The sequence below is a fragment of the Polistes fuscatus genome, unplaced genomic scaffold (assembly GCF_010416935.1).
Source record: "Polistes fuscatus isolate 324 unplaced genomic scaffold, CU_Pfus_HIC Scaffold8, whole genome shotgun sequence".
Taxonomy (NCBI): domain Eukaryota; kingdom Metazoa; phylum Arthropoda; class Insecta; order Hymenoptera; family Vespidae; genus Polistes; species Polistes fuscatus.
Window position 1 is genome coordinate 796,499 of NW_025113162.1, and position 10,734 is coordinate 807,232.

Below are 10,734 nucleotides of genomic sequence, written 5' to 3' on the forward strand. Positions count from 1 at the left end.
GGTGAGTATTGCCATATTCGATTAATATTACCAGAATTATGAGATCCTGAAATTACTGGGAAAATACGTAGATTTGTTCCCCGACCCAATATATAGAGAAAGTTAGAGAGAAAGAGAGAAAAAACAGTCATATATCTACATACATATTGGTATACATCTCCTATATTATATGCATATATATACACATAATATAATATATTGCACATAATACACAGATATGAAGGAGTATATAAGAGGATGCATAAGGTAACATGTAGAAAACGTGGAGAACGTAGAGAACGTAGAGAACGTAGTAGCATACTGTCTTACTTACTAAGCGCTACAACAACCACCAAGCAACATTGCCTGCAACCTTCCCAACCAACCTGATTTATAACCTCAAGTCTAATATACTGTTTTAAAGGCGACGTTGTCGGAGAGGAATCTCGATGGATGTCGGGAAGCGTCCTAGTCCGCGGTACCGGAAGCCACTACCGGCCTCTCTCTCTCTCTCTCTCTTTTACCTCATCGCATGTTAATGAAGATGTTTAGTAGGAAACCTTTATCGGTTTCATCGCGTGCATTAATGCACGCACATCGTGTATACCTCCCTCTATGACCTTTCGTAAGACTCACGAAACGGGTTTATCTTTTTTAAAGATAAAAATCGGTCTAGTTTCTATTTTAGGTAGTCGACCAAATTACTGTTTAGTTTCGTACTCGTAAATGTATGATAAAAGGGAGACTAATTAAATGACATGATTTGTATCATTGTGATGAGAACAATATATAGTTTCATTTGTGCTTTCATGTTAGGTAAAACTTATAGTTGGAAAGTACGTGATTCGAAGGTGAGAACTTTCGTAAGTTTGAGTCGCTTTCAAATTCAAGAGACGTTTATTGTTTGATCAAAGTATCTTTGTACGTGTATTAATGTAAACCTGTTTTTCATGTAAATAAAATCTCGTTCTCTCCTGTTCGATAGGTAAATACGTAAAATAGAAAAGGAGAGATGAACGTAGAAATTCAAAATCCTACGTGGGCATGTTTTTAAACAAGAAAAGAAACTTTACGTTGCCTCAACGTGGAATAGAAATGAAATTCGTATTATCACGTGGAAAGTAATTAATTTTTATACAATAATTTTTTTACAATAAGTGTTCCTTAAAATTGTATACCGTTACGTTTACTAGATTTTACTATTGGTATAATGTGTTAAGGACGAAGGAAATTTAGAAATAAATACAATATACCTTAATTGTATATATTTAATGAGTTTAACTTGAAAGCATTATTTATAACAAGTGAATGAAACATATATGAAAATAATATACAGAAAACATTCGTCAGTACAAAACAAAGAGAATACCAGGTTTTTTCATGTCTAATAATCGGTAATCCTTGATTTTTACTATTATTTAAATTTTTTTAGTATCACAATCAGTTGTTTTCAGACTACAGTATACATTTTCTTCGATTAATTAACGATCATTTAAGGTAGATATGTCACATCTCCACTCATCTTTTCATAACTAAACGCATCTGGCAATAACTATCGATTGATGTAAGTATCTCATACATACATACATACACATGAACCACACTAACACTAGAACCTTCATAATGTCATTTAACTGTCGATCAACTGTGAATTCTATCTCATTTTCTCTCTTTTATCCTCTATGATCCTTCTCTTTTCACGTCATTTCATGAAATTTTATCATTACCGTCGCCTAAAAAGTTTTAATTCAAAAAACAAATTTCGTTCTTCGATAAAACGTACTGTTTTCTCCCCACGTTACTTCCCCCTTTTCTAAAAAATAAAAAGCTGCGGTTATCACGAAGAAAGATCCTCGTCGCGAAAAGATGTTTGTTTTTCCTCACCAGTTTCATATATTTTTTTTCGCGATAATATACGAAAATGTTTAACATAGCACAGAAGACGGCCAATTCTTTCACGCTTTCACAGTACACAAAAGCGATAGGAAACCGGTTCATAACTCTTCTGTTTCCCAAGTTTAAATTGCTCACGCTCGACGGAGTGGAATCGATATCGTTCTACGACGGACGACCACCCCCTTGATCCACCTACAAATTCCTACCGCCAACCACCCACTCACTCATCCCTGCCAACGCGCAGAAGCTTTTGAATTTCGTCAGAAATATTTTCTAAGGGGTTATAACTTTGATATTATTGAGAGATAGATGCGACCACGTACGTATGTTCCTATGTATTATATACACATGTTTGTATGTATGTACGCATACATGTAGTTGCGACAAACGCAAGGCTCGAAATTGAACGGACTTTCGAAGCAACGAGTGTGTAACAGCTCCTGCGCTCAAATCGATATTCAACTCGCGAAAACGACCTGAAATGAAAACGTTTGCGCGCCGGCTACGAGCGTAGTTCGAATAATATTTTTTTTTTCTTTCTTTTTTTTTTAGCTATGTAAATTCCACTGATGCACGGACGGGAACGGGGCGATCTTAAAATTTATTTCTATCGCAACGATTTCTCGACGTGAGATCCAAACTGAAAGATTAATCGAGAATTTATTTATCGTTTCTCGTGATTCAATTTTATTAGTGTCATTTATGAGAAGGGTTGATCGAGGATTTATTTTTTGTTTTATTTTTTTTTTATTTTTTGATTTGACAATGATCGAGCTAATGAGATTTTGATTCATTCAGTACTATTTACATATTCTCGATTGTAATAAACCTGTTGTCTTTAGACCAAGCAACTTTCATTTATGTTTGAAAAAAGTGCATAACGAGGAAGAAAAACGAGAAAGATAAATATAGAAAGGAGTATATAATAATCGGATACACCAGTGGAACTTTTTAATTGGCTTGTAAGTAGTAACTTTCAGTATAACTTATAAGATCTACCTTATATATATATAAAGTTTAAATTACGATTTTGAAACGTAAAATGTTTTGGGAATATAATTACTAGATGAAATCAAAACTGAAAATTCGACTAAAAAAGAAAACTTTGTTTCTTTTATCGTCATTTATATTTTGTTGTTATTATTGTTAACATCGTCTAAGTATACGTGAATCATACGTATTTTTTTACATACCTTTTTTCACGTGATAACGTTACAAAGTATGCAAAAATACGCCGAGTCTCGGGGTATTCTTTTAAACAAAAGTGTCCATAACTATTTCCCCACAATATTTAGAAACAAAAAACTTTAGTTACTACCTTGCAAGCTACGTAGCTCCTCGCATTTCCGAACAAGTACTCGCTGTTGTGAGTTTTTAAATTTTTTCTCTCTCTCTTTCTCTCTCTTTCATGTTTATGCTCGAGTTCCTTAAACAGTCACGAGGCACGAATATTTATTAAAAAAGAGCCGAGCTCGGCTAAAAAAAAAGCGAAAGAAACAAGAAAAACGGCAAACTTTTATTCGAACCGTGCATGAATTTTGTATTTAATTAGGTCCCCTGCATTATTGAACTTTTCGATAACGGCAAAGAGCCACATGTTTTTCGATAATAATTACTTACGCATAATTAAAGTGGCCTCCATCGCGAAATACCCAGTTTTCGGAAAAGTTTCTTTCAAATAGGAAAAAAATCATTGGTTGGGTTATACTTACGAGGAAAAAGTAAAATAAGCTGCTGTTTCGTAACGAGAGAAATAAAAGTCCCATTCTGCACTTTTGTTTTTCCACTTTAAATCGGCCACGCCAGAGAAAGATCGATATCTCGTTTTGTTCCTCGTTGGACGAGTTGGTACACTATTCGTCCCTCTTCCATCTCTTTCTTCTTTCTTTCCTGTTCGTGAAAACCTTCTAAATAGTTGTATCTTTTCTATTTTCTTTTACTCTTCATTCTTTTATTATTCAAGAGAAATTTCAAGCGCACGTTCAAATTATTTAACCAATTCTTTCGACCCTTACTCATATCCACCAATTACTAAACTTAGTTCTTAACTTGTTTCTTATTTTTAAAAACACTCGATGGAAATTCTTTTCTCGAACTACGGGTATCGAAAAAACTTCATTACTTTCGTAAAAGTCACTGTAACGTCGAAGTAACAGAGAGTAGAAAATATTTCATAAAATTCGAATATGAAAACGGATAATGAAGGAGAGAGAGAAAGAGGGAGAAAAAGATGATAGAAGAAGGGATCGAGTTTGTACTTCAAAAAGGGCGAAACTCGTCGCGATAAGCATCGTGGCATCGTTTGGACGATAAATCGATACAAATAATCGTTCGATATGAATATGCATGGATAGTACTGGTGGAACTAGGAGGGTGGGAACATGAGGGTGGAAAGATGAGGGGGAGGGGGAGGAATGGGATAGCTCCGGTAGGTGTGGTAGGGGGAAACGTGGAAGAGGATGGGAAATGAAATTTATAGTCGATGCCTGGAGCGAGCGCGGTTGCCGTATCCGATGGCGCTTAAGCGTTAAATGCAGAATTTAAGCCGGCAGAAGTAGAACTAGCTGGCTCTGGCAAGGATACCGAAACGAGGTAGCATGGCAATACGGAGTTCGTTTGAGAAGCTGCCTCGTCGAAAACGTAGCTAGCTGTTCGGTGAAACTCAGAGGCTGGTTAAGCTCCGCTTTCCTAGTAACCACCCCTCGAAAAGCTCGATGCGAAAGCTCGAACAGGCAGATGCCACGGAACCTAAGATGTCCTCGTAAATATAAGCTCTACGTTCCGATTCTAAGATTATCTTATTATTATTATTATTATTATTATTATTATTATGATTATGATTATTATGGTTATTATTATGATTATTATTATTATTATTACTGAAAATGACGAGACTCTCATCGAACGAGCTTTTCCTAGCCGAGGAATAATATTATTAAGATGGAACAGCAACACTCTAGGGATGCATAGAAGAGGAAGAGGGTAGTCGATAAGAATAATATTCTTTCGAGAACGTACCATCGTATTCCAATCTAGCGGTGGCATCTCTTTATTATCGGAAAGATTCTTTACGTGACTTCAAAGTTGCAACAAAGTTTGAAGAATTTTATTTATATAAAATTGACAGACGAGAGAAGTAACTATTATTATTCGTTAATTTACAAAGGAAGGAAAAACGACCATTGACGTAATCGGAACGTCGAGTGGAAATCGATTGCATTCGTTAAGTAATATAATTTCAGTTTAATATCATTTTCATGCCTAGGCATTTGTTTTCTCTCTTTCTCTCTCTCTCTTTCTCTCTCTAGTACTTGCTCTCATGATTTTGGCATCGGCGCAGATAGCCACGTACTGGCCACCACTTGTCCACGATAATATGATTTATCTGTTCGAGTGTTTCGTACCTGCGAAACGGCTGGGACGATAAATATCGACAAGCGGTTCGTTGAATAAATCACAGAACGATAGTACCGGAAGCTAGACGATGTACCACCGCGGACGTTTCCGTTCCTGCCAAAATGGATGGAAAAATCGTAAACCCTGTAGAACGGCATCACTCGAATTGAAGAAAATTGCTTTTGATCGAATCCTAGACAACAATGACGACGACTACGATGTCAACGATGATGTCTAGGATAGTAAAACGATTGATTGATTGCGCTTGTGTGCGTGCGTGTGCGTGTGCGTGTGTGTTTGTTTATGCGTGTATATAAGCTCAAGCATAGCAACTCCCTTTCCGACACTGCATCAGCCACCGAACAAGATATAAACGCGAGGGTAGAAGAGAACACGTGCGGTCACGCGAGACTCCCGAAGATTTACACGTTCATTGTTCCCCTTAAATTCGGTAATGAATTCGGCAGAACAAAGCTGTTAATCTTGGTGGCCATTGTCGAGACTTCTAACGCGTAAAATACGCGAAATTATGGGGAAACTCTGTTGGTGCCGAAAACCTTTCGCGAAAGACACACCCTCGAGATGCTTGCTTGCTTGCTTGCTTGCTTTTCTTCTTCCCACCGATCTTACATTTAACCGGGATCTAAACTACAACGAAAATTGATGGCACCTTCGAACCTTCATTGTTTCCAAATCCGAATAGATTTCTCCCGATCTTTTAATAACAATCTATTACACTTTACTATCGTGAAAACTTTGATATATCTTTTTATTTTATTTTTTTTCGTATAGCGTTAACAAATGTAAAGATCTGAACATTCGAATGGCCGATCATCCAGGTAAATTGTAAAACTGACGAAGATGTATATACAAATTGATAGATAGATAGATAGATAGATAGATAAAGAGAGAGGAGAGATAGAGGGTGGGTAAAAAAATTGGCATGGAGCGCCACGGAAAAGTCAGTGACGAAACGAATTTCAATTGCCTTTTGGTGAATCGGAATGCGAGCTCGCAGTTGCCAGCTTGTGAGTAATGGCGGTTTGATTTAAACTTTCTCGATAAATGAAATTTCTGTCTGCGCAACGGCCTCAACGATTGATGGCCGAGTTCTATAGAAAGAGAGAGATAGAGAAACGTTAAATCGTTCATTACGAATCGGTCGTTCCTTTATCCTAATTATCATTAATCAGCGTCACTGATATCGAATATTAAGATGCGTAGGATGCATCGACGTATAATCAAACATTTGTGCAAAAAAGGAGCACATGTCATCGATTAATTGAAAAGATTGGAACATGAATCATAAATTCTTTTTTTCCGTGAATCGTTCGTGTCCGTCAATGGAAGATCACCCAAGGACGAGTTAGAAATGTCCAAGAATTTATTTTTACTCTCCGTCTCATTCTCTCTCCCTCTCATTCTACTTCGTTCACACCCAAAGACAATACCTTTCATTTGCCGTTTCTAAAACGACGCGGCCTCTTTCCCTTTCAAGCGAAAAACTTTTACGAAAACTAGGACAAAGTGGTGCGGCTACGAGGAAAGAAACTTGTTAGATGTATGAGTAATATTGACAGTGAGTGGGTGGATGCGTTAAAATTGTGAATACGCGCGAACACCTTACCCAACGTTTACTTCTAATCGCACTTTATTTCCCTTACGGTCAATTCTTTCGTGGACAATTTTAGTTTCTCGCAAAAAATGTAGAAAAGAGATAAAGATGTTTAAATAAATAACGGGTTGTTCAAAAATTTCGTCCTAATGTATAAATATAAATTCGAAATGTGTTATTAAACGTTGCTTTTGAATGTTCCTAAAAAATAAAAAATCTCGATAGATAGAATTTAAAAAATAAAACTACGGAAAGGAAAACAAAATAATATTTAAATATACGTGAACTAAAGGATTGAAAATATTACAGTTAAAAAAGAAACCAAAAGAAATACGAGTTTGGCATCGACGTGACAAGGCGTAAAAGTGAATAATGAAAAGAAGGGAGAGAAAAAAGAAGAAGAAGAAATTACGAAAACATGACTTTTCACACGTTGAATGGAATGTACGTACGATTTGCTGGGTACTCTTGAAATGTTAATCGGACCGGCTTTACGATGCGAAAAGACGCGCGTGCAAATTCTGTATGGCGTTGATCTCTTGATACAAAAGGGAATGGTTAATGATGCACTTAAAAGGTTGCGATGCTCAAAGGCACTTGAAATGAATCAAGAGTGCAACGATCCTTGGAACAGCATACATCTCCGAACCACAGAGTCAAATAACGAAAATACGTTTTTTGGATTATCGAATAGATTCTATCTCCGTATTCGAGCTACGTATATGTAAAATACATTTTTCACGTAAGTGTGTATGTATATTATTCAAGACACTTTGTTAAAATTCACGCTCCTGTTCATAGATTTCTTCCCAGCAAGTTCGAACTTTAATACTACATAGAAAAAAGTTTTTTCCCTTGGTAAAGTGAACCAGATGGTAAACTTTTAAATTGCACTATACAAAGGAGTTTATAATAAAACGTGAGAAAGAAAAAGAGAAAAAGAGAGAAAGAGAGAGAGAAAGAGAAAGAGGCGGAGAGTTAGAAAGAAGATTCGCGGAGACTTTTTGGAAGGTCGAAGAGTAGAATGGACTTCGCGTTCATTAAATCAAGAAAACGATGCCGAGGAGGAAATAAAAGAAAAAGGGTGAAGTTGAAGGAACGTTCGAAATTCAAGCTTCGTTCCTTTTCCTTTTCTTTACTTTTCTTTTTTTTCACGCATTGTGAAGAGAAAAAGAGATCAATGAATCGTTGAAACGAGAAGAGTCTCTCTTAATGATCAAGTGAGAAAGAAGAACGACCATGATCTCGTTAAAAAAGTATGAAACGAAATTAAACTTGAATGGATCGATCGAGGCCATGGGAAAAACGGGATCGTTCATCTAAATTTTATGTATTGGTATATTTTTATTTTCTTTTTGTATTTTCACATTAAATTCTTACAATACCTACTTGTAAGATAAAACGCAAAGTTCGAGGACAAGTAGCATACAATCTAATGTAGTATAGCGAGAAACGAAGGAAACATTCCTGTGATAGATTCAGTCGACTTGCATCCGCTACTCACTTCTTTGGCACCTTGCCGAGACCGACTTGTCGTCGCGTTGCATTTCCGCAAAAAGCTTTACTTTATATCCGAATAAGTAAAGACGCCCCTTTCTTGCAAATTTATGATAAACTTTGGATAGGCCAATTGCCAGAAATAATTTTACGAAATTGTAATTGCCTGATATTTATTAGATTAATATTTTTGAAGATAATTTGATCGATATTTTAATGAAATGATCTGTATATTTTACAAAATATTTATTTACTTATGTACGACGTAATGCTAATACAAACTTTGCTTCTACTATAATTATTATACAAATTTATAAGTAAAATATCGACCATTTTAGATTTTTTTTTTAATTTTATCGATATCATAGTTACTTTCATATTTGTATACCTGTTTTTTTAAATTCTAACTAAATTATATCAACTTGGGTTAATATATTTAGCTTAGATACAATTGTTTCGGTCGGTACGAAAAAGTTTAACCATTTACTTTTATAAAATATTGATCAAATAAATAGAATTGATCGTAATTATTTTTCTATTTCACTTTACTCAAGTGTCCGTAATTCTTCTACAATTTTATTCTCTCTTCAATTTTATAATATATTTTATAACAATTCTTTTTCTATGTATTTTCCATTGTATTATTTGTTTAAAGTATTCTTGTAATTAATTAGCCAGCGATAAAATCGTCTCCTAAAGCTTAAAGAGAAAATAGAGATACGCAAATGAGTTGGCTTGCCGTTCCATTAAAGCGCGACACGTTTGCAAGAGGCATGCATCTTATAAATGCGTTTAGCGTCGTGTTGATCGATGTCGGAAGAGCTCTCTCACGACGTCAGGTAGTTCGGAAGGCGAAAAGGGATTTTTCGATTAAAAAAGATCGATCGTTTCTATCTGCATTGCTAAACGTATGACAGGCTATAGATTTAAAGAGACGGTTATAACGTCACACATCGGCTTGCGGCAAATTTGCGTCTCTTTTTCTCTCCCTCTCACTATCTACCTTAGGTAATTTTAATTTATAAATATTAAAAGCGTATCCAACCTTTCCTATAAGCATGTTTTTATTTTTATTTTACATACATGCTATTTATAGAAAAATAAAAATAAAGAGAACGTTTACATTAGATTTTGTCAGGGTTGAGAATACGTGGTGCCATCTCGCGATTTTCATTCTAAGTTTCTAGGGGTAATTTTGCAAGGATCATGTAGATCTCATTTAAGTTATTGTAGGTTAGAATAATTTCTTTTTTGTTAACTAGTTGCAACGCACGATTATATATCACAGATGAATGAGATTTAAAACAAATTCTGATAAAGAAAAATCCAAAAGAGAAGAATTTTCACATAAATTTTCTAACGAATGGTAAAAGACAACGTCGAAAAATTCATTAATCGTGCATAACAATCATCTTGTTGACTAAGAACTATCATAAAACTTATGCTTGTATCATATATCTTGGAACTTTTGTAAGGTCGTGTCTGTGTTAACATAGCTGCGAGCATGTCAACATAAAAATATTCTCTTTATTGGATCTTATTATTCCGCGCCTTTCTTCTCGGTTAGGTTAAGTTAGTTTGTAAACAAAGGATCAAAGTAAGTGCTATGGAAAGGCTCGGATATTTTTGTCAGAAAGAAAATCAGTAAAATCACATTCGAGGAAGCACGAAAAAGAGACAGAAAAAAAAGAAAAAGAAAAAGAAAAAGAAAAAAAAGAAAAAAGAAGAAAGAAGATAGAAAATATTATTCGAATCGATCGACTCACCCCTGCGAGGTTGAAAAAAATCTGCAAACGGAGCAACCCTCGAATGAAATCACATTCACGACGTCAATCACATATATGAAAAATGGAATAATACTTTTTGCGAAAGCATAATACACGAATACGTAGGACGAATGAACATTTGTAATACGCGTATTTACATAATCGAAACTCACGAGAATATCCTTTCGAAGGGTAAAACTCGCGAAATAAGAAAACGTTTCCGACGTTTTGACATCGCGTGCGCCATGGCGGTTGGCGAACAGCTGATCCAAAGGCGGGAGGAAACGTGACTAGGGGTTGTTGTAATTAGAAAGAAAGAGACAGAGAAATACGGCGTGGGTGAAAATATCGAGAGTAAGACGCGCCATCTTTCAATCGATTAAATTTTATTCGATATCTCGCACCCCCTGTGGCGCATGTTTCGAATTTTTAGATTTCATTTTATTCCGACGATTTATTTGAATTTTACTTTTTTATTTACGTTAGTTGTACAAACGAATGATCAAAATCGAATCGAAATGTTTTCAACGTCAATGATATTTTGTAATTATTTTTGTCAGTTTTTACATAGATAAGAGATTAAAA

The 10,734-nt window shown here is 35.4% G+C and overlaps 1 protein-coding gene across 1 annotated transcript in view; it reads right to left on the reverse strand.

Moving 5' to 3' along the window:
- The window catches only part of LOC122524733 (bifunctional heparan sulfate N-deacetylase/N-sulfotransferase), a 324,826-nt gene extending 314,388 nt beyond the window's left edge, over positions 1-10,438 (reverse strand). The window contains exon 1 of the mRNA XM_043647139.1: positions 10,150-10,438. The gene's annotated coding sequence lies outside the window, so the exon portion shown is untranslated. The remainder of the gene's footprint in view (positions 1-10,149) is intronic.
- Between the last annotated feature and the right edge of the window lie 296 nt (positions 10,439-10,734).